The sequence below is a fragment of the Cupressus sempervirens genome, chromosome 3, assembly GCF_028749045.1.
Source record: "Cupressus sempervirens isolate cs-2001-9-10 chromosome 3, ASM2874904v1, whole genome shotgun sequence".
NCBI classification, from domain to species: domain Eukaryota; kingdom Viridiplantae; phylum Streptophyta; class Pinopsida; order Cupressales; family Cupressaceae; genus Cupressus; species Cupressus sempervirens.
This window is the reverse complement of record NC_143120.1, coordinates 734,665,066-734,690,983: the sequence shown is the minus strand read 5'-3', so window position 1 is coordinate 734,690,983 and position 25,918 is coordinate 734,665,066. Positions and strand designations below refer to the sequence as shown.

Here is a 25,918-nt window from a genome sequence, read left to right as displayed (position 1 = left end):
TTCAGAAAATGATTTTCATATTACAAACTAGATTTAATTTTGTACAATTTCTTGTTGGAAACTACAATTGAAACAATTGTTTTGTTGTCATTAATGTCAAACCTATTTGTGAGATAGTGTTATCTGATCTAACTACCATATCTATTTGATTGATTAAGAGGATTTGAGAAGTTGTTCATAACAGAAGCATCTAGAGGATAGGTTGAGTTTTGATGAGGAAACTAAAAATTGACACTTGATTAGTTGGAATTTGACAAGATGTATTGATTGTTCAAATCATGTTACAAGAGGAGAAGCCAGTAACGATCAAGTCTTGAAAGTGTGATAAAAGATAGATCAAATGTATAGGCTTGACAGAGTAACATAGTAGAAGACTAAAGAATTTTGACGTACATGCCAAGTGATGCTAGTGCCAACTGGGCTACAGTAAGTGTCGAGTAAAATCAGTATTGACCGAGCATCAGTGTCGACCGAGTGACAGTGTATATGTCGAGTGAGAAATTTAATAGCAATCGAGTAACCCAATGATGACTGAGTGTCAGAACACAGTGTTCCCCAACGAACAACATCTTAACTGTTTGCGACGAATCATAATTTCTAACCGGCCAAGTTGATTTCTTGGGATATGGAAAGCGTGTTGAGATAAGAATCAATGAGTTTGATCATTTAATTCTAGGAGAGGATTAGGTAAACGGCCTAAGAGATGGATTCCAAGAGAAGTTTCTACAAAAGAAGAGATAAACAAAATGGTGATCATATATAATTTATTTGATGGATTGAATCCTAAATCCTAAGATCTGCAGTGTTGATTAAAAGGAAAAGGATCATGATTTCCTGTTTAAAGAAGTACATGGGTAAAATTTCTATATGAGCAGAGAGACTGTATGCTTGTAAACAAGTTCCATAGATTTGGAGTTATTGTTTACATTATTGACTGGCGAATCTAAGCAGAAGGTTGAATTGAGTTGAGAGGAAGTGAAGGCTGATTGCTTGAATGGTTGCCAAGCAAATCAAAGCTGGGATGACAATGGAGGCCACACAATGAATCGGTACATGAGAACTGAACTGAGATGTGTACATGCAAAGTGAGTTATACTTAAATGATCAAACCGGTTATTACTTTCTAACCATTGTAAACAGTATTTGAAATCCTTTAATCAAGGTTGACCGAACAGTCATAGTGACCTAACAGTCTATGTAATTCCTCTAATAAGTTGTCGTTCTAATGGGATGTTCTGAATTCCTTTAACAAGGCCACTTCTAATAGGGTGACTCAATCCTTCAAATAACAAGGTCACATTTAATAGTTTGTATTGAAAACTTTTACAGGGTTGGCTCCTAACAGGGCCCGCTTAAGAAGAGTGAAACTTAGTGAAACGTTGTTGGTGGTTTTTCCTAAATTGGGCTTGCATGTTCAAACCTAGTGACAAACTTATGTGAATCTTATTGTGGCATTTTATCGACTAATGTTTACATTCTGTAAGCCTGCTATTTTAGAACAGTGAACCGCTAGCTAATGTTAATAGAAATTTATAGTGGAGACCGAGCAATAAAATGATAAGATCTGGAGTTGTTTAAGTGTTTGATTTTTCAATTGGTACATCTCGACCTTGGGTAACTAATTCACCCCACACCCTCAGTTATTATAAATATTCTAACACTTTTCATACATATTTTTAGCATAACATGATAACTTATTCCAAAAAAACTTGTCAACTTTCCTGACACTAATTTTCTGAATTTTCATTGCCACTTAAGAACCTAGTTTGACATACCATGATCCTTCAAATACCCATGTTCTTTCGCGTCATTAAATTTCACAATATTCTTTCGTAAAAGTTTAACTTGTAATATTTGATAATGACGAATCGGATAGGCCAATTCAGTGACTTAAGTATGGATTAGTTGCAACTAAAAATCTTAGGATTCAAAGATGTCGTGCTCAAACAATCTATGTTCAGCACATGAACAGAGCTCAAGCTCATCTTAGTTTATTTCACAGATAAATTACAACTATGTTGTCACATACATAGGGAAGACTAATCTATCTAAATATAATATAGTTATCTTATTTTACTTTATTTTTAAAAATATTTTGAGGTCATGTCTCATAAACATTATAAAATTTCTAAACACGTGCACCTATTCTTTCCTTTAAATTCTGTACAATTATTAGTTTTAATGATCCTTGAGAATGTAAAATGAATTATTTTTAATTTCTATCCTTTATGAATTTATTTATCTAATTCCTTTATCACACTACAATGAATGTGTCACTTATATCACTCAAGATAGATTGTGATAAAGATTTGTTTTATGTCATTTGATTTAATTACATGTTGTATATAACTAGATAAACAATTTCGTTCACGAGAAAAATTTTGCCTCTATAAACTAATGGTGAAATAACCTATTGTAGATTGCACCTATAGAGAGATACATATGGTGTCAAGCTATCCTTTTGGAACATGGAAACACTCTCAAGTTTTGGGTGAACCTGTGGTGAGATTGAATCTCTAAATTAAGGGGTGGCTTCCCCTAATGAATCGCCTAAAACTAAATATGGATAGAAAAATCCATAACAAGAAAGAAAATTTCATCATCCCAAACTTAATAAAACAATATTATAGAGCCGGGCCCTTCTGTTGGTTAATATTTCGAAAACTTCGGTGCGCGTGATCGTACGATGTAAAGCGGGCTGAGAAAAATGTGAACAAGGCTGCAGAGTTGGTGGGTTCCTACACAAATAAGGGAAGGGCTGGAACTTTTCTAACACTTAGGGCCCGTTTGGTGAGAGGAATAGGAATACGTATTCCAAAAAATTTGAATTCCTTGTTTGGATGCACCAAAACGGGATTGGAATACGAGGTAAAAATGGAATACGTATTCCATTTTTGGCCCAAAAATGGGATTTTGCAATTCCACCAAAATAGGTGTTATTGGAATACGTATTCCTATTCCATTTTTTTAAATTTTAGAAAACATAAATTTTCGGGTCCGCGAATTCCCATCAAGTATTGGCTGAACCAAACGGAGAACAGGAATACTTTTTATTCCAGAATACAATACGTATTCCTATTCCACTCACCGAACGGGCCCTTACGTACTCACTCGACCAAGTCTAAAGCATTTGAATCTGTTTTGTGGATACGCAGAAAACATTTCCGTGTTGATGAATATACTTTCCTGCACAAAGAGAGAGGAATGGGAAGAACAAATCTACCGAATCAGTTCGAGCAAACGAAAAGACCACCTACTAACCAAATATATTATAACTAACGACTACGTCAAAAATGAATTGGTCCCCTCAATTGTAATGAGCAATTACTCCATCAGCATGAATCAGTCCGTAAATAACAGGTCAACAATTGCATGATATTGGAAGTATATTACAATTAAACAATTACGTGGGAAAGGATTAGTCCTCGCATGTTTCCCCTATATAATAGGCATGTAATGGTCTTGTAATATACACAAATATTCAATCACACATCCATATCCTGAGCTCTTCTGTTGGAGACTCTCCAGCATAAAATGGCGAAGGGAATGATGATTTGCTTGCAATTGTCGTTGGGACTCTTCCTGTTGATGTGTTGTTACAGTGAAGATGTGATGGCGGCGGATGCCGATCCCTTGCAAGATTTCTGCGTCGCAGTCCTGGACAGCGAAGGTGAGTGCAGCAATATTAATCGTTTATGTGATTATTAATGATTGGTGTGATTATAACTACCGCAAACAGTAACAAATTGTATTGATCAGTTAAGGTGAACGGATTCGTTTGCAAAGAGGCCAAGGATGCATCGGCAGAGGACTTCTTCTTCAGGGGGCTGGCGCAGGCGGGGAACACCGACAATGCAGTTAGCTCCAACGTGACCCCTGCCAACGTAATGCAGATACCGGGGCTGAACACGTTGGGAATATCTCTGGTCCGCATCGACTACGCAGTGGGTGGAATTAATCCTCCTCACACCCACCCCAGAGCCACCGAGGTTCTCTTTCTAGCGGAAGGCGAGCTCTTTGTAGGGTTTATCGACACCAACAACACCTTCTTCAGCAAGACGTTGGAAAAGGGAGACGTGTTCGTCTTCCCCAAGGCGCTCGTGCATTTCCAGCAGAATGTGGGGAAGGAGAATGCGGTGGCCATCGCTGCTTTGAGCAGCCAGCTCCCGGGAGTGCAGACAATCGCCAATTCTCTCTTTGGCGCGAACCCCCCTCTCCCCGATTCCGTGCTCAGCAAGGCCTTCCGCATCACCCAACAGCTCGTGGTTTACATTCAGAAGCAATTCGCATAGCATTCCCATGCTCAATGCTCAATGCTCAACTCAATTCGTTGCATCATCCAATCTATTCAATAAATAAAAGAACACTAGAACAAGGCGTGGGGAGACCCTCTTTATTATTCACCCTTTTTCTTTTCCATTCCTTGGAATAAATGTACCAGAGTGTGGCTCTAATCTCCGTGCCGGTGTATTTTCTTTATTAAAAAAAATTGTAGTCAAATAAAAGTACTCAATATCATTATCGCGTTCTCGCACTATTTATGGGACACGTTTCAACAAAGAAAATTGGTTCTAGACTTATTTTGAATAGTTCTAAATAACGAGGTTAGTATATCTATAATACAAATAACTGCCTTCTGTTCGTTATGTTATTAAAATAATAAAACAATGAATAAATATTTACAAATGAATTTTACTCAATTCTGATATAGCTTATAAATTTGACAATTAAATATTTCTTTTATAATATGTTTTATGCATTCACTATATTTCTAGTATAGGGTTCCTTAAAAATTAGAATTAACTATATTGGACTTTACATCTATTGTGTTACTCAATCGAATGCATGCTTAAGCTCTATAATAAAGCTCATGCAAAACTAGATTCTTAGAATGTGTGGAGGCACTATCTAAGGTGTTACTAGAATGTGTAATATCAAATTATCTAAGTACGGAATCCAAGTCATGTATAGGAGATAGTAAGATCTGGCCAATCATATTTGAGAAACCTGAAGGAGACAGAGTCTACTTTGTGAATTTGAAGGCATGTACCCAACAAATCATGCTTCGGCCCATAAGAAGTGCAGTTGGGACGAAGAAAAGCATTATATAGAACACGCGAACCTATACAAAGAGATATCTCATAGAGAGCACAAGCTACATTTCCAAATCGAATGTAATAGATGTACACGTTTATATATCACATGTACATTCATTTGAAAACTTTAACGGTTAGATCAATTCAATATTACTTGGTAGTTATCTCCAAAAGCTTGCAAAGCTTAATGAGCTATAATCAGCTATCCAAAGGTATGAGTGTGAGAATTTCTATGATGGTAAACTAACATCCTCACAAATGAAACATGTCATGATACGAACTTTAATGTTCTACAATTCTAGATCTTGCGGCTCCGTTCCCTTGATTGATACATAATTTGCGTCTTTGTTTCATGAAAAGATGGAGATGAAGATGTATGATTTCGTATTGCTATGGTATAACAAAATGTATAAATCTCTCTGCTAGATACTAGATGCATTAACAAGGAATGGAATAGTATCTCTTACAATAGGGGTCTATATTGTATGCTAATAAGAAGCAATTGTCACGAGTTACCCCATTCGAAACACAACTTAGAATTCAAATGTTTTTTTTTTTTCAGTTAACTTATTTCTTTCCTTAATACTATTATCTTGGAGCGGGGATGACTGCGAGGCAAGCTGCATTTTCTTACAGTGAGTGGGCCAACGATGGAGGGAGAGAGGGCTCTGATGATGCCACACCAGACGAATGGAGGGTGCTTCTCAAACATGTGTCTCATTGGTTCTTCCATGGTATGGCAGTGGTTTTTGCAGAGTAATGGACCATGCTTCTTTATTTCGGGGGATTTTTTGACCCACGGGATGCTCGCTTCTCAGAGGTGTTTCTCGATGGAGGGAGGATCTCTGGTCTTATTGGTGTCCTGTTGGGTCAGTGGGGAATCTTCCTTGATGATGCCCTCTTTGTTTTTTCATGTGGGAAGTCATGTTTTTTTCTTTTTCATGGTTCTACCAGGGGTGCCTTGCTTCTGGGTTTGTCAGATCTGGGACTCTTTGATGGGTTAGCAGTTAGCAGTGATGGATCTATCCATTCCATAGGTTGGTGGGTTTTCCGCATTTGAACCTTTGTTTTTTACAGAGGTGGACTTTAGTTGAGGTTTTTTTTTCTCGTTGTTTGGCACTAGGTTCTTTTATTTCTAACATTTTCTAATGTTTTTTGTTTGTATGATGGGTCAGCGCCCTCTTGCTGCTTTTTATATTCAAAAAATTATTTATTTTCTTGATACAAGATGTCAATTTGTGTAGTGATGAAGAAAGTCCAAAGGTTATTAACTTCTTTAATTTTGTAAAATTCTCTATTATAGGGCAAGAAAATAGAGATACATCTATTACACTGTGATAAAATGCAGGTCTTCATCTTGTATAGTAGTCCAATAAATTTGCAACTTTCAGTTCTAATGGTTGAGAAGTAGCTAATAATGGATTATTACATTTATTACAATAGGGGGAGCTAATGTAGAGTTGAAATAATAATTTAAATGAAAATTCATGGCGGTGATGAAGTTTGTTAAATAATGAAACCTGGTTTTATTTTTATCAATTGCATTGATGGAGTAGAGGGTTTAATAGTTAAAACTTGTGCACTCTTTCTAATCTTTGTAACATTTCTCAAATTTTTGAGAATTCTATTTTCTGGGCAACCCAAAAATGTTCATGAAAAGGGAGGGAAAAGGTAGTAGTAAGGAATATTAATAAGAGCTTACAAACATAAATGATCTTCACACTCCAGTTTTAACTAAATATGTAAAGAAAAATGGTGGAGCCAAGAAGTTGAAGGAACTATTAAGAAAAAAAATAACTATCAGATTTCAACTTCAATTAAATCGCGCGAAGTAAAATGGTGGAATCGAAGGCTTTCAAACTGAAGATTCAATTGATCGTTGTTGTTGTTATACATTGTGAAATAATATAAATATTTTGATAGAGATAATTTCAGGAGCGTGTGTGATAGATTTTATCCTACCATTTTATTGAAATTTACAACTTCATGAGAACTGAAATTTCTAAATCAAAATGACTTCTTAAAATTTTCAATTTGATTGAGCTATTCTGTCATGCCAAAGAATTGGGGCAAAAACACACCAACAAATTTTATTTTATTTTTAGATCAATAACACCACAAAGCTTGAAAAGTTTAGATGCACACGTTAAAGTATAGGTAAAATGAGAAACAGATATGGGATCTCCTAACGATGACCTGTCATTTCCATTCAAGTTTATCATCGATGAGTGTGAAAAGGTCGTTAAATCTAAGCATTCGTTATTAAATTGATTTCATCTTTTTTTTCATTATTGCTTTGATTTTAAGGTAATATATTATAATTAAACACAATTAAACCAAATTATCGTAAACTCGCAATAATAAACAACTATCTAGATATATATTCAACACTTAAAATTTAATCTAATAATCTAACTTAATTTTACAACCTTTACTAATCTAAAACATTTTAAGATACAATAACACTAACCTTTGATTTAAGAACGATATAACCACTTAAAATAATAAATCTAAATATATTTGAAAATGGGTTAAATACAGCAGCTAATTTATCTTAGACAACCTTTTCAAATCAATAATGATACTAAATTTTTAAATATAATCTAACATACAAACATTCTAACTAAAATGTACTAAATAACTAATATTTAAAAACATAATAATTAAAATTACTTCAAAATAATACTAGCAAAATTTTTTTTTAACAAAACTTACTCATCTAACATTAATTTGAAATCTAACACCTTATTACTTTTATTTACATTTAAAATATTATACTAACAACATAAAAGAATACCAGACCCACTAACAAACACAATTTACGACTACCCTTAAAATAGTGTTAATATGTACGTTATAACATTATTTTGAACAAAATATTAACAACAATATAACTCAATAATTCTAATAATAATTTAGACAATTATAACTCTAATTTTTTTTTAAACATAGAAAAGAACGAACTCTCCAATACATCACAGTGATCGTCGAGAGAATGAAAACTGACCAGGAGACAACCAATCATAACATGAAGACCAAATCAGACATTGACTCCCATCCCGAGTTTACACAACAGGTTTGACATTGAACTAGACTAGGGAGAAGGTGGATTTTTTCGACAGGAGACATCAGGCACACCACCAAAATAGGTGCCCTTTCGGGGCTATAACTCAAGAACTTCTGTTCTTCCATTCTTACATTCCAAAACTCATACGTGGTTTGTGTTGACAAGTAGGGGCCCATAACACCCTACCCTCTCTCCCTCTTCTCGTCCTGAGAAGAGACTCTACACTGTCAGAGTCCAACTAAAGACCTTTCCCTGTACATGGCCACTTCTGCCCTATCCGAGGGTGAGTAATGCCAATACACGTATACAATCCCTTTGAAATTCAAAGCAAAAATACAAAGGAAAGACATTTAAGTTACTCTGTTTCAAACCCTCCCAACATACTCAACACACACACGAACATGTGCATAAACAATAAAATTGAAACATGAAGCACAACATGAACAAAATGAGGTGAAGTATTCCTACCTTCAAATTTGGGTTATGGCAATAGAACAAGTTTGAGATGAGCATTCCCTTCCTTCTCCTTCTCCTTCTCCTTCTCCTTCAATCCTGATTTTCACTCTAAAAGTAGAGGTTGGGTGAACACTCCAAACCTCCTCAAAATTGCCTCTAAATAAGATCACAAACTCAACCATCTCTAAAAAGAAATAACTCCCCCACTTGCCTAAAAGTTCTAGAGGCTTCTAACACAACTAGGCCTAAGGCTAACCTCAAGGTGGAGTTCAAGCTATCCAACCCATGATGAAATCAATCGATTTTCGCAATAAAGCAAAAATGGTGTTTTTGAGTGACCATAAAAGTCAACAAAAGGGGCTAAGGGGGTGGAAAATGCCCCCAAGCCATACCCATTCCTCTTGGATACTTAGATTTCATGTTTTTAGGTCTTTAGGATTAATTAGGGACCTATTAAAGGCTAGGAAATTTTAGGACTATCTAACAACCTTCAAAATGTAGATTAAACACTAATCTGGATTAGGGGTAATTAATATCGATTACTAACTTGATTAGCAAAAAGATCACTAAGCTACTCTGACTTAGATCTTTAGGTTACTCGGTTAACCCTAACTATCATGCTGGAATGCATATACAATTCACGAGTGTCAAGGGACACTATAAAAACATTGTTACAAAACATTAACATTTACTGATTACAGAATGATACATTCGTTCAATTCACAATACAAATAAAATACAAACAACAAGGTTTGTATCCTTCATCAAATTTAACCATAGTTTCCACAAACAGTACATAGGGTTCAGTTTTGTTTCTCCGTTAGATTTTCTCAGCTAAAATACCCTACACACTCATTACGCATATCAATAGCTCAAGAAAATTACATACATATATTCAAAATTTATCTGGATAGTTACATGAATCTCTCATATAATTAACTGTTTAATTCATTTCTATTCACATTTAATCATCAAAAATCACATAATCAATAATAACATAACTTATTCATTAATTCAGATTAAGTACTAGTATAATCCTCATTAGGCATGTATATACCTAAACATCATTACGTCACCAATAAAAGAATACTGAACTATCTGAAGCATAAAACTTAATCGTCCAGGTATCAAAATCAACACCCTTATGATTAGGTGAGAAAGCCTTGTATCATCGTTAGTGAAATTTTAATGTTTAAACAGTCGAGATAATGTAGTTTGTTCATGAATCACTGAATATTTAAAACACGAATGTATTAGGATGTCACTTCTTATTAGGACATCTAAACCATTAAACATTATTTCATATCCATTCTAATCTCCTACAACAGTTTTAACAGAGAGATGCATATTTAATAAGTACATGTGAGGAGGGACCTCACATCTTTCCCCATGAAAACAAGTTTTTTACAACAATCAAAAATGAAATCTATTGAAACCCATTGAAAAAATTATATTTTTTAAATGAATACCCAAACATAAAGTAGAATGTCTTGTTTTAATGAATACACAAACAATGAATTCAGCACAAGAAATCTACAAAATTTTCAATTATTGAAATCACAAACTACTATGAAGGCTGTGCAATGTACACAGATCTATACTCAAATGTCTATCACAAGTTATATTTATGTAAACCTAACAAGAAAATCATAGCAGTTTTTTTTTCCAACACAAACTCCGAAATGCCAGCACTAATCGTGCAAAATTACTAAAAAGAGCTTGACATTATTTGTCACCAGATGCTCCTATTTTCCATGGTGTATTCTCCTAGGGCCCATTTGGCAGTAGCAATTAGACTGGAATAGGTATTAGGCATATGTAAATTATGAAAATTTCTAATCCTTCCTTTGGTTGCACCAAATCAAAATTGAGAATAGGTTCATACGTATTCTCATTTTGGCCCAAAATTGAGCATTTGTAATTCCACCTAAATAGGTGGAATTGGAATATGTATTCCTTTCCTAAATTTATCTACTCATATTTCATGAAAATTTAAATTTCATGTCCATGAGGAGATTCACCGAGAGCACCCAAGTCAGAGAAATTGGTTTGCTAAAGAAATTTGTAAAATGACCAATTTTGAACAGAGGTTTCACTCTTGGGAAAACCACTATTGGATTCAAGGCATTGATTTTGAATACTGAGATCATATGCCAAAACATCAAGAATGTTTAGGGACATGAAGCATCTTATTACCTGACCGATGAAGAAAATCACAAGGAACTCGAACATCCTCTTCCTTTTTCCCTTCATAGATACTCTTGGACTCGTACACAATGAAATCGTGAAAAAATCTCACAATGTGATCCTACGACTTCAGAGCTTTATACGGTAACTTCAATTATGCCTCACACTTCTTATGCTCTTCTGGTGTTTCCCCTATTCTTGGCTGCAAATTATATGAGCAAGGGTGAGCCAAAGCAATCATACCATGGCATATCATTCTGGGAAGCTAAGTTGTTGATGTCTCTTCTGTTAAGTTTTCCTCCATCTCCAATAGCTAAGTGAGGATGCTCATTGGAACCTAATTTTCAAGAATGACAAGGTCAATCAAGATATCAAATTGGCAAGACTAGACCGTGTTTTTGTTAAAGACAAGATCCAAGTTCCATCCTCAGTCCTCATTGTGATTCATCGCTTAGAAGCCTCAAGGTCTCTAGAATGAAACATCCATCAAGAGTGAAAAGGCACACGAGAATTGGCCTGTTGACTTTCTTTATCTATTATTCAAACTCCAATTTCAATTTCATCTAACCAAATGAAGAATAGGAATACATACTTATTCTCATTTTCTATTCCAGAATAACTAAACCAGAATAATAATTCCTATTCCCATATTTTTATTCCTGTAGCCAAACGTGTCCATATTTTCCATGTATTGAATTTTTGTCTACCCTATATTGGCCACATCTGTTTCATCCTTCTATTTACATGCAAGCATACAGAGGCACATGAAGCTCATCACAATGCCAAATGAAATCTACAAAAAAAGACACAGATCTCTGAAGCCATATTGTTTCTCTAATTTTATCCAGCATAAAACTAAAAGATACCCTAGAAAAAGAATGAGGCAACCTAAATTAAAATATAGTATTGTTGCTTAATGAATCATTTATATTTGACCATCGATTAAATGGGAAATCTTTAAATCAGCATGATTTCATAGAAATTAAATGACGTATTAAATAATATTTTATTGTATGTATAATTCATGATACGTCTGATTTGATTAATTACTATCTACCCCTAGGAAAGGATTCTTCTAACTTTCTAATAGCACTCTATCCAATGTAGTATAATTACTTGTGATATATTTATTGAAATATCAATGGATCACACATTATTTATATTTTGGTGGGAACTAGCCTAAGCATTATAAATGGATGCACGGGATATTATGCTACATAGCATTTAGAGAATGAAAGGGGGGCCTAAAATTGTTCCTCAAATGAATCTGTCACTTGTCTACCATGTAAAAACCACATAAGCTCCATTGGAAGAATTGACCGTGTTGGTATCAGTGCTTGGCAGATTATTAATTTTAACAATCTAGTAAAATTATTCCTTAAAGCATCTAGTGAAATGGATGTCGCAAGTCCCAGCAGGGTCGAATCTCTTGAAGTAGTACTGGGAGATACATTTGGTGCTCATACAGGAGATGGTGCATCTAACGTAGGAATAACAAAAGCGGTCATATACAAAACTCAGCCTCAAACTTTTTGGAAAATAACAAATATAAGTTGTACTACAATTTTTAGGAAGTTTAATTTGTTTTAAATCCCAAATATTTAACAAGAAGAAGTATTTTAACGCTTGGAAATGTCATTTATTATTTCTTATGTAAAAAAGAACATTCTTGGAATTTTAAGATGCGGCATGGGTTCTGCAACAGAAATGCTTCGAGCCGATGATACAGAATTTCGTTGAATGCAAATAGTTTTAAAAATTTGCGCAAATATTTTGTAATTATTACTCTCTATTCATCTATTATAATACATTTTATGTCCTTTTAATCACATGTTACATAAAATTATCTAAAATATTGAAAACGTTGAAATATTACATAATTATTAATTTATGCAGATATTAGCATGTAATATTTTATAATTATTGTCTTTTGTGAATATGAGTATATAGATTGCCTAACTTCAAATTAGACAATATGATTTGACGATCATTTTTTAAAATATTAGCATACATTTTCCCTTCCTAATGTCAAATCATACAAAATGTTTTAAAATGTGAAAATATTTATAATTATAATTCTATGCAGATTTTGGCATACACTTTCCTTCTTCATGATTATATATTACACTGTACAATCCAAACCATTGAAATATTATATAATTATTATTTTCTATAGACATCATCACACTTTTGCCCTCTTCCTTTAAATTTTTTAAAAAGTATCACATTTTGTAAATATGAATGATTACATCACATTTTATGCTTCTCGTACTACAAGAAAAAAAAATGTTATCAAGGTGAAAATATAATTAAATTAAGTCGAGAATATTAGTAACATTGCCTAACCATCAAATTATATCATAGAAAGCCTGAAGTATTCAACAAACATATAAAACGAGATAAAATAATAATATTTAGCCAAATATCATCCAATACATTATCTCTTTGTCAATTAATCCTAGAAATCAGCCAAATTAACGCACTAGCATATATTTTACTCAACTAATGGAATCTAAATTTCTATCAATTATATTATAATAGTGTTCCTAATGGCATATAGTGAGCAAGAGTACACACGTGAGTATAAATAAAATAGAGAATGTCTTGAATCATCAATTACACAAATAGGCATCAAGAATTCTAACAAAAATCAAGTAATAAAATTGTACTGAATAAAATAGAAGATCAAAGGGCTGCACACACTACCAACTTGTCCATTAAACTAGTTACAACAATAAGAGACTAAGAAATAGAAATAGGACCCTCGTGTGACCTAAATTAGAAAATTAGGCACAACGAGATGATCTCACAACATTTTATCGTTGGTCACCCAATATTGGGCTACATCCACCAACAAAAGAATCCAATATTATTAATCTACTAAATCTAAAAAGTTATAATCAATAATCCATTACAACTCAATACTATTAAAAGATGCTACAAATTTATCATATGAAATTCATAACCCTAATACATTTTAACAAGACTTGTGTCAATTACAAAATTATGGTTAGAAATATGTCAGCCAATAGAAAAACTAACTTTTGATGCCGTTGTAAAATAATTTGAAATTTGGACAAACTTTTGGGGGATGTTGCCCCTTGAACCCGACCTATACTATAAGAGGAAGCAACCCAAGGACACTGTCCGCAGACCCTATTTAAATGATTAAGGGGGGAAATACGCTAATAAAGATGGGGAAATTTTACATTTTCGGTTAGATTAGGCTCCAAATAATAACCTCATTACCATGTACCTACATGCACTTGGCCCTTGTCTATATAATTTTCTATTCTTTTTCACTCATCAACCACGTGAATCCTTTACGATTCTCTCGTGTTTGTCTCTACTTTATTTTTTATTAGTTGTATTAAATGACTTCAAGATGTATAATATTATCAATTTATGTAACAGAGATGTTGTAAAAACTCAAATTTATAGGCTCTACCAAGTCCTTCCCTTGCAAGGACCCTCCTATACCAATTATAACTTTTTAATACTCTTTATGATCTACATGTATCATAGTAAGAAACAATCCTTCTAGGTTCCATCATTTCCCTCTTTGGATCATAATTTCAATGTTCTCATTGAATTGTAGGTTTAACTATTTTATTCAAGTTAAGATATTTCGAGCTACTCTTACCAATTGAGAAATTATAATATGGATAATTTCCTAATATCTCGCCTAGTTTATGTTTCCCTTGCCACTGTCTTCTCAATTTCACCATACATCACTTTATAAGTAGTCCCCTTGAAGTTTACTTACATTTATTTTTTACTATTTCATGTCATAAAATTAAAAAATATTAACTTATACGGATTAGATTTATAATTTTAAAAAAACAATGAATCAAGTACTCCAATTCAACGACACAAATACGGATTAACTATAACTAAAAAATTGAGAGTTTAAGTATATATTGGTCAAAGAATCTATGGTCAACGTGTCAATAGAACTTAGGATCCCCTTTGTCTGTTTTATAGAGAAATTAAAAGTATGTTTTCACATAGATAAGGGACATCAATATATGAAAACGTGATATAATGGACCATTTTAATTTATTTTTAAATTGATTTAATGGGATATCTCATAAAAGTTATGAAATGTCTAAATCCTATTTATCTATAGATCCCTTTGAATGCCTTGCGGTAATTCTGTCATGAGTTTTAGTTATTCTACACTAAATCATTACTAACCAAAAAAAAATTCTTTTATTTATGTGGTTTGGGATTTGGATTTGCATACATCCACTCATGTGCTTTTTGTTTCTCCATTAATTTATAAGTTGAGATTTTCATTATGTATACAATTGTGTATCAAGTGACATAACTAATATAATTAAATCAAAAGTCTATAAAATGAATCTTTATCTAGATCTATATTGAGTGGAAAGCGACATATTATTTCTTGTATCATATAGATGAAGATGTAATCGTAGCATATAAATTAAAATAATTTTATTTAATGCTTTAAATATTAAAGGCATATGTTTGATGGTATAGTATGTGTCATTCGTATAAAATTTATGGTTTAGCAATTAAATCCTGAACCATATCATTTTGGTTCACAAAAAAAATGGTAAGAATGCATCATATATTTATAATAATATTCTTAACAGATACAAAAGAATGCACACAACCCTCCTAGGGCATACTTCCCATATAATTTCACTATTAGTTGGCACCCACGTGGTTGGAATAGGGATGATGTCCTAGACTAAAATGATAACTTCAAACCAATTTACCAACCCATAATAGAGTTTTATCCCATAGTAACAAAGTCATTTCAAGGTATTTGGTTTCATGGATTCACATAAATAATTATTTATTCTTTGCATGACCCAAGTTTGTGAAGGAAGATACCAATAAATAGAGGATTTGCCAAAAGGTAAAGAAACCTTTTTTTTTTAAAGAATATAATAACATAATAATATCAATGTCGACTCTCTACATCTAATGATACCAAGGACTATATTTATTTTAGGTACTAAATAGAAGCATTTACAGTAAGCAATGCATAGAGAGTTCCACATTATACACTCAATCAAAGTAAAACTTAAATTAAATAATGTAAGGAGTATTAGTAAAACTAGCCTAAGAGTCATATTGTATCATAGAAACCTTGAAAATATTCAAAAATGCGTATTCTATAGGATAAAATAATAAGGTTTATCCAAGTATTAACAAACGCATTATCTATTTCTAAATTAATTATTGGGAATTTGTCAAACTAAGACACTAGCATATTTTTTACTCAAACAAATCAATCCAAACTTGTATAATTATTATAAGGGTGCCCCTAAAAAAATAGAATGAGTAAGAGTACACATGTATGTATAAATAAAATAGAAAATACCTTGAATCGTCAATTATAATTCTAGGAATCCAAAATTCCAACAAAGATGAAATAATGAAACGCTGTTGAATAAAATTAAAGATTGAAGGGTCATTCATGCCACCATAATATCTATTAAACTAGTTGAAATAATAAAATTTCAAGAAATTATTTAACCCTCGTCTGACCTCAACTAGAAAATTAAGCCCAACAAGAAGACACAATAATGGATCGTGTTTCATCCAATCTAAGGCTGCCCCCACCAAATAGAGTCCAATATTATTATCTATTGAATGTAACAATTTTTAATCTACAATCCCTTAGAGCTCAATAGTGTTGAAATATTATACAAATTAATCATTTTTAAATCCTAAGTTTAATATTTTTTAAAAAGATTTATGTGGGTTACAAAATTTGTATCATAAATATAACAACCAATAGAGAAAATATAATAATAAAATTCAGATGAAGTTTTAGCGGTGGTGCCCCTAAAAACCCCCCACAAGGTCGTTACCCCTTGACCTCGTTGTATACCTAGAAAAGGGGCATGAGAAGGATTTTTCTCATACACCAGGAAAGGGGCATTTCCCCCAAATGCTAGTAGAATAATTCAAGGGGAAACTATACTAACAAAAGTTGGAAAAAAATTACCCTTTGAGTCTAATTTAGCTCCATATAAAAATACGATTACCGTATACCTACACGCACATACCCTTGTCTATTTAATATTTCATTCTTTTTCACTCATCAACCACGTATATGTTTTATGATTCTTTCTAGTTTGTCTTTATTTTATTTTAAATCAATTATATCAAATGACTTCTAGACTTGGAAAATTATAAGTTTGCATTACAATGAGGTTGTAGAAACTCATTCATCTGGTGCATGTCAAGCCCTTCCCTTTCTAGAACCCTCTTATACCAATTATAACTTATTGCATAATTTTTTTATGATCTAAATATACCTTGGTAAGAAATAGTCCTTCTATGTTCCATCATTTCCCCCTTCGCATCGTAGCTTCAATATTCTCCTCGATTTGTAAGGTTTATTGTTTCATTCACATTAATATATTTCAAGCTACTTTTACTCATTGAGAAATTGTAATATGGATATTTGCCTCATATATTTCCCAAGTCATGTTCTCCTTGTCACTATTTTATTGTTTTCACAATACTTCATTTTAGAACTAATTGCCTTGGAGATAGTGTACATTTTTGTTTTTACTGTGTCGATATGTAGGAGATCATGGTATGCCAAAAAGTGACGATATGAAATATAAGTCTTCATTGAAAAAAAAAAAAGAAGAAGCTATTTTTTAAAAATAATATCGCATTTTGTAAATATTTATTATTACGTCACATTTTACGCTTCTCCTACTATAACAAAAAAAAAATGTTATCAATTTGATGAATTCAATAATAACTTAAGGTGGTCAAATATGAGATTTAATATTCTACAAAAAAAAAATTAATGGAAAATTTGTAATTATCTAATTTCTTAGAAATAAATTATAAACAAATATGTGCTACATCCTAACATAATTGTATTACTTAGATCTAGAATCTTGTAAAAAAAAAAAATATTATCATTTGACTTTGTTTAAGATGGTTAGCCATTCACCTGTTTCTAATCTTCTTATAAAGAAAAATTGTACTAATGTATTCAAATTTAAAGGTTTCATCATATAGAAATCATTCTTTCAGAAAATGATTTTCATATTACAAACTAGATTTAATTTTGTACAATTTCTTGTTGGAAACTACAATTGAAACAATTGTTTTGTTGTCATTAATGTCAAACCTATTGGTGAGATAGTGTTATCTGATCTAACTGCCATATCTATTTGATTGATTAAGAGGATTTGAGAAGTTGTTCATAACAGAAGCATCTAGAGGATAGGTTGAGTTTTGATGAGGAAACTAAAAATTGACACTTGATTAGTTGGAATTTGACAAGATGTATTGATTGTTCAAATCATGTTACAAGAGGAGAAGCCAGTAACGATCAAGTCTTGAAAGTGTGATAAAAGATAGATCAAATGTATAGGCTTGACAGAGTAACATAGTAGAAGACTAAAGAATTTTGACGTACATGCCAAGTGATGCTAGTGCCAACTGGGCTACAGTAAGTGTCGAGTAAAATCAGTATTGACCGAGCATCAGTGTCGACCGAGTGACAGTGTATATGTCGAGTGAGAAATTTAATAGCAATCGAGTAACCCAATGATGACTGAGTGTCAGAACACAGTGTTCCCCAACGAACAACATCTTAACTGTTTGCGACGAATCATAATTTCTAACCGGCCAAGTTGATTTCTTGGGATATGGAAAGCGTGTTGAGATAAGAATCAATGAGTTTGATCATTTAATTCTAGGAGAGGATTAGGTAAACGGCCTAAGAGATGGATTCCAAGAGAAGTTTCTACAAAAGAAGAGATAAACAAAATGGTGATCATATATAATTTATTTGATGGATTGAATCCTAAATCCTAAGATCTGCAGTGTTGATTAAAAGGAAAAGGATCATGATTTCCTGTTTAAAGAAGTACATGGGTAAAATTTCTATATGAGCAGAGAGACTGTATGCTTGTAAACAAGTTCCATAGATTTGGAGTTATTGTTGACATTATTGACTGGCGAATCTAAGCAGAAGGTTGAATTGAGTTGAGAGGAAGTGAAGGCTGATTGCTTGAATGGTTGCCAAGCAAATCAAAGCTGGGATGACAATGGAGGCCACACAATGAATCGGTACATGAGAACTGAACTGAGATCTGTACATGCAAAGTGAGTTATACTTAAATGATCAAACCGGTTATTACTTTCTAACCATTGTAAACAGTATTTGAAATCCTTTAATCAAGGTTGACCGAACAGTCATAGTGACCTAACAGTCTATGTAATTCCTCTAATAAGTTGTCGTTCTAATGGGATGTTCTGAATTCCTTTAACAAGGCCACTTCTAATAGGGTGACTCAATCCTTCAAATAACAAGGTCACATTTAATAGTTTGTATTGAAAACTTTTACAGGGTTGGCTCCTAACAGGGCCCGCTTAAGAAGAGTGAAACTTAGTGAAACGTTGTTGGTGGTTTTTCCTAAATTGGGCTTGCATGTTCAAACCTAGTGACAAACTTATGTGAATCTTATTGTGGCATTTTATCGACTAATGTTTACATTCTATAAGCCTGCTATTTTAGAACAGTGAACCGCTAGCTAATGTTAATAGAAATTTATAGTGGAGACCGAGCAATAAAATGATAAGATCTGGAGTTGTTTAAGTGTTTGATTTTTCAATTGGTACATCTCGACCTTGGGTAACTAATTCACCCCACACCCTCAGTTATTATAAATATTCTAACACTTTTCATACATATTTTTAGCATAACATGATAACTTATTCCAAAAAAACTTGTCAACTTTCCTGACACTAATTTTCTGAATTTTCATTGCCACTTAAGAACCTAGTTTGACATACCATGATCCTTCAAATACCCATGTTCTTTCGCGTCATTAAATTTCACAATATTCTTTCGTAAAAGTTTAACTTGTAATATTTGATAATGACGAATCGGATAGGCCAATTCAGTGACTTAAGTATGGATTAGTTGCAACTAAAAATCTTAGGATTCAAAGATGTCGTGCTCAAACAATCTATGTTCAGCACGTGAACAGAGCTCAAGCTCATCTTAGTTTATTTCACAGATAAATTACAACTATGTTGTCACATACATAGGGAAGACTAATCTATCTAAATATAATATAGTTATCTTATTTTACTTTATTTTTAAAAATATTTTGAGGTCATGTCTCATAAACATTATAAAATTTCTAAACACGTGCACCTATTCTTTCCTTTAAATTCTGTACAATTATTAGTTTTAATGATCCTTGAGAATGTAAAATGAATTATTTTTAATTTCTATCCTTTATGAATTTATTTATCTAATTCCTTTATCACACTACAATGAATGTGTCACTTATATCACTCAAGATAGATTGTGATAAAGATTTGTTTTATGTCATTTGATTTAATTACATGTTGTATATAACTAGATAAACAATTTCGTTCACGAGAAAAATTTTGCCTCTATAAACTAATGGTGAAATAACCTATTGTAGATTGCACCTATAGAGAGATACATATGGTGTCAAGCTATCCTTTTGGAACATGGAAACACTCTCAAGTTTTGGGTGAACCTGTGGTGAGATTGAATCTCTAAATTAAGGGGTGGCTTCCCCTAATGAATCGCCTAAAACTAAATATGGATAGAAAAATCCATAACAAGAAAGAAAATTTCATCATCCCAAACTTAATAAAACAATATTATAGAGCCGGGCCCTTCTGTTGGTTAATATTTCGAAAACTTCGGTGCGCGTGATCGTACGATGTAAAGCGGGCTGAGAAAAATGTGAACAAGGCTGCAGAGTTGGTGGGTTCCTACACAAATAAGGGAAGGGCTGGAACTTTTCTAACACTTAGGGCCCGTTTGGTGAGAGGAATAGGAATACGTATTCCAAAAAATTTGAATTCCTTGTTTGGATGCACCAAAACGGGATTGGAATACGAGGTAAAAATGGAATACGTATTCCATTTTTGGCCCAAAAATGGGATTTTGCAATTCCACCAAAATAGGTGTTATTGGAATACGTATTCCTATTCCATTTTTTTAAATTTTAGAAAACATAAATTTTCGGGTCCGCGAATTCCCATCAAGTATTGGCTGAACCAAACGGAGAACAGGAATACTTTTTATTCCAGAATACAATACGTATTCCTATTCCACTCACCGAACGGGCCCTTACGTACTCACTCGACCAAGTCTAAAGCATTTGAATCTGTTTTGTGGATACGCAGAAAACATTTCCGTGTTGATGAATATACTTTCCTGCACAAAGAGAGAGGAATGGGAAGAACAAATCTACCGAATCAGTTCGAGCAAACGAAAAGACCACCTACTAACCAAATATATTATAACTAACGACTACGTCAAAAATGAATTGGTCCCCTCAATTGTAATGAGCAATTACTCCATCAGCATGAATCAGTCCGTAAATAACAGGTCAACAATTGCATGATATTGGAAGTATATTACAATTAAACAATTACGTGGGAAAGGATTAGTCCTCGCATGTTTCCCCTATATAATAGGCATGTAATGGTCTTGTAATATACACAAATATTCAATCACACATCCATATCCTGAGCTCTTCTGTTGGAGACTCTCCAGCATAAAATGGCGAAGGGAATGATGATTTGCTTGCAATTGTCGTTGGGACTCTTCCTGTTGATGTGTTGTTACAGTGAAGATGTGATGGCGGCGGATGCCGATCCCTTGCAAGATTTCTGCGTCGCAGTCCTGGACAGCGAAGGTGAGTGCAGCAATATTAATCGTTTATGTGATTATTAATGATTGGTGTGATTATAACTACCGCAAACAGTAACAAATTGTATTGATCAGTTAAGGTGAACGGATTCGTTTGCAAAGAGGCCAAGGATGCATCGGCAGAGGACTTCTTCTTCAGGGGGCTGGCGCAGGCGGGGAACACCGACAATGCAGTTAGCTCCAACGTGACCCCTGCCAACGTAATGCAGATACCGGGGCTGAACACGTTGGGAATATCTCTGGTCCGCATCGACTACGCAGTGGGTGGAATTAATCCTCCTCACACCCACCCCAGAGCCACCGAGGTTCTCTTTCTAGCGGAAGGCGAGCTCTTTGTAGGGTTTATCGACACCAACAACACCTTCTTCAGCAAGACGTTGGAAAAGGGAGACGTGTTCGTCTTCCCCAAGGCGCTCGTGCATTTCCAGCAGAATGTGGGGAAGGAGAATGCGGTGGCCATCGCTGCTTTGAGCAGCCAGCTCCCGGGAGTGCAGACAATCGCCAATTCTCTCTTTGGCGCGAACCCCCCTCTCCCCGATTCCGTGCTCAGCAAGGCCTTCCGCATCACCCAACAGCTCGTGGTTTACATTCAGAAGCAATTCGCATAGCATTCCCATGCTCAATGCTCAATGCTCAACTCAATTCGTTGCATCATCCAATCTATTCAATAAATAAAAGAACACTAGAACAAGGCGTGGGGAGACCCTCTTTATTATTCACCCTTTTTCTTTTCCATTCCTTGGAATAAATGTACCAGAGTGTGGCTCTAATCTCCGTGCCGGTGTATTTTCTTTATTAAAAAAAATTGTAGTCAAATAAAAGTACTCAATATCATTATCGCGTTCTCGCACTATTTATGGGACACGTTTCAACAAAGAAAATTGGTTCTAGACTTATTTTGAATAGTTCTAAATAACGAGGTTAGTATATCTATAATACAAATAACTGCCTTCTGTTCGTTATGTTATTAAAATAATAAAACAATGAATAAATATTTACAAATGAATTTTACTCAATTCTGATATAGCTTATAAATTTGACAATTAAATATTTCTTTTATAATATGTTTTATGCATTCACTATATTTCTAGTATAGGGTTCCTTAAAAATTAGAATTAACTATATTGGACTTTACATCTATTGTGTTACTCAATCGAATGCATGCTTAAGCTCTATAATAAAGCTCATGCAAAACTAGATTCTTAGAATGTGTGGAGGCACTATCTAAGGTGTTACTAGAATGTGTAATATCAAATTATCTAAGTACGGAATCCAAGTCATGTATAGGAGATAGTAAGATCTGGCCAATCATATTTGAGAAACCTGAAGGAGACAGAGTCTACTTTGTGAATTTGAAGGCATGTACCCAACAAATCATGCTTCGGCCCATAAGAAGTGCAGTTGGGACGAAGAAAAGCATTATATAGAACACGCGAACCTATACAAAGAGATATCTCATAGAGAGCACAAGCTACATTTCCAAATCGAATGTAATAGATGTACACGTTTATATATCACATGTACATTCATTTGAAAACTTTAACGGTTAGATCAATTCAATATTACTTGGTAGTTATCTCCAAAAGCTTGCAAAGCTTAATGAGCTATAATCAGCTATCCAAAGGTATGAGTGTGAGAATTTCTATGATGGTAAACTAACATCCTCACAAATGAAACATGTCATGATACGAACTTTAATGTTCTACAATTCTAGATCTTGCGGCTCCGTTCCCTTGATTGATACATAATTTGCGTCTTTGTTTCATGAAAAGATGGAGATGAAGATGTATGATTTCGTATTGCTATGGTATAACAAAATGTATAAATCTCTCTGCTAGATACTAGATGCATTAACAAGGAATGGAATAGTATCTCTTACAATAGGGGTCTATATTGTATGCTAATAAGAAGCAATTGTCACGAGTTACCCCATTCGAAACACAACTTAGAATTCAAATGTTTTTTTTTTTTTCAGTTAACTTATTTCTTTCCTTAATACTATTATCTTGGAGCGGGGATGACTGCGAGGCAAGCTGCATTTTCTTACAGTGAGTGGGCCAACGATGGAGGGAGAGAGGGCTCTGATGATGCCACACCAGACGAATGGAGGGTGCTTCTCAAACATGTGTCTCATTGGTTCTTCCATGGTATGGCAGTGGTTTTTGCAGAGTAATGGACCATGCTTCTTTATTTCGGGGGATTTTTTGACCCACGGGATGCTCGCTTCTCAGAGGTGTTTCTCGATGGAGGGAGGATCTCTGGTCTTATTGGTGTCCTGTTGGGTCAGTGGGGAATCTTCCTTGATGATGCCCTCTTTGTTTTTTCATGTGGGAAGTCATATTTTTTTCTTTTTCATGGTTCTACCAGGGGTGCCTTGCTTCTGGGTTTGTCAGATCTGGGACTCTTTGATGGGTTAGCAGTTAGCAGTGATGGATCTATCCATTCCATAGGTTGGTGGGTTTTCCGCATTTGAACCTTTGTTTTTTACAGAGGTGGACTTTAGTTGAGGTTTTTTTTTCTCGTTGTTTGGCACTAGGTTCTTTTATTTCTAACATTTTCTAATGTTTTTTGTTTGTATGATGGGTCAGCGCCCTCTTGCTGCTTTTTATATTCAAAAAATTATTTATTTTCTTGATACAAGATGTCAATTTGTGTAGTGATGAAGAAAGTCCAAAGGTTATTAACTTCTTTAATTTTGTAAAATTCTCTATTATAGGGCAAGAAAATAGAGATACATCTATTACACTGTGATAAAATGCAGGTCTTCATCTTGTATAGTAGTCCAATAAATTTGCAACTTTCAGTTCTAATGGTTGAGAAGTAGCTAATAATGGATTATTACATTTATTACAATAGGGGGAGCTAATGTAGAGTTGAAATAATAATTTAAATGAAAATTCATGGCGGTGATGAAGTTTGTTAAATAATGAAACCTGGTTTTATTTTTATCAATTGCATTGATGGAGTAGAGGGTTTAATAGTTAAAACTTGTGCACTCTTTCTAATCTTTGTAACATTTCTCAAATTTTTGAGAATTCTATTTTCTGGGCAACCCAAAAATGTTCATGAAAAGGGAGGGAAAAGGTAGTAGTAAGGAATATTAATAAGAGCTTACAAACATAAATGATCTTCACACTCCAGTTTTAACTAAATATGTAAAGAAAAATGGTGGAGCCAAGAAGTTGAAGGAACTATTAAGAAAAAAAATAACTATCAGATTTCAACTTCAATTAAATCGCGCGAAGTAAAATGGTGGAATCGAAGGCTTTCAAACTGAAGATTCAATTGATCGTTGTTGTTGTTATACATTGTGAAATAATATAAATATTTTGATAGAGATAATTTCAGGAGCGTGTGTGATAGATTTTATCCTACCATTTTATTGAAATTTACAACTTCATGAGAACTGAAATTTCTAAATCAAAATGACTTCTTAAAATTTTCAATTTGATTGAGCTATTCTGTCATGCCAAAGAATTGGGGCAAAAACACACCAACAAATTTTATTTTATTTTTAGATCAATAACACCACAAAGCTTGAAAAGTTTAGATGCACACGTTAAAGTATAGGTAAAATGAGAAACAGATATGGGATCTCCTAACGATGACCTGTCATTTCCATTCAAGTTTATCATCGATGAGTGTGAAAAGGTCGTTAAATCTAAGCATTCGTTATTAAATTGATTTCATCTTTTTTTTCATTATTGCTTTGATTTTAAGGTAATATATTATAATTAAACACAATTAAACCAAATTATCGTAAACTCGCAATAATAAACAACTATCTAGATATATATTCAACACTTAAAATTTAATCTAATAATCTAACTTAATTTTACAACCTTTACTAATCTAAAACATTTTAAGATACAATAACACTAACCTTTGATTTAAGAACGATATAACCACTTAAAATAATAAATCTAAATATATTTGAAAATGGGTTAAATACAGCAGCTAATTTATCTTAGACAACCTTTTCAAATCAATAATGATACTAAATTTTTAAATATAATCTAACATACGAACATTCTAACTAAAATGTACTAAATAACTAATATTTAAAAACATAATAATTAAAATTACTTCAAAATAATACTAGCAAAAATTTTTTTTAACAAAACTTACTCATCTAACATTAATTTGAAATCTAACACCTTATTACTTTTATTTACATTTAAAATATTATACTAACAACATAAAAGAATACCAGACCCACTAACAAACACAATTTACGACTACCCTTAAAATAGTGTTAATATGTACGTTATAACATTATTTTGAACAAAATATTAACAACAATATAACTCAATAATTCTAATAATAATTTAGACAATTATAACTCTAATTTTTTTTTAAACATAGAAAAGAACGAACTCTCCAATACATCACAGT

The 25,918-nt window shown here is 33.3% G+C and overlaps 2 pseudogenes; both read left to right on the top strand.

Annotated features, from left to right (window-relative positions):
• The first annotated feature begins 3,546 nt into the window (after positions 1-3,546).
• Positions 3,547-4,355, top strand: LOC149568882 (putative germin-like protein 2-3; annotated as a pseudogene).
• A 17,030-nt stretch (positions 4,356-21,385) lies between these two features.
• On the top strand, positions 21,386-22,194 carry LOC149568881 (putative germin-like protein 2-3; annotated as a pseudogene).
• Positions 22,195-25,918: the final 3,724 nt, after the last annotated feature.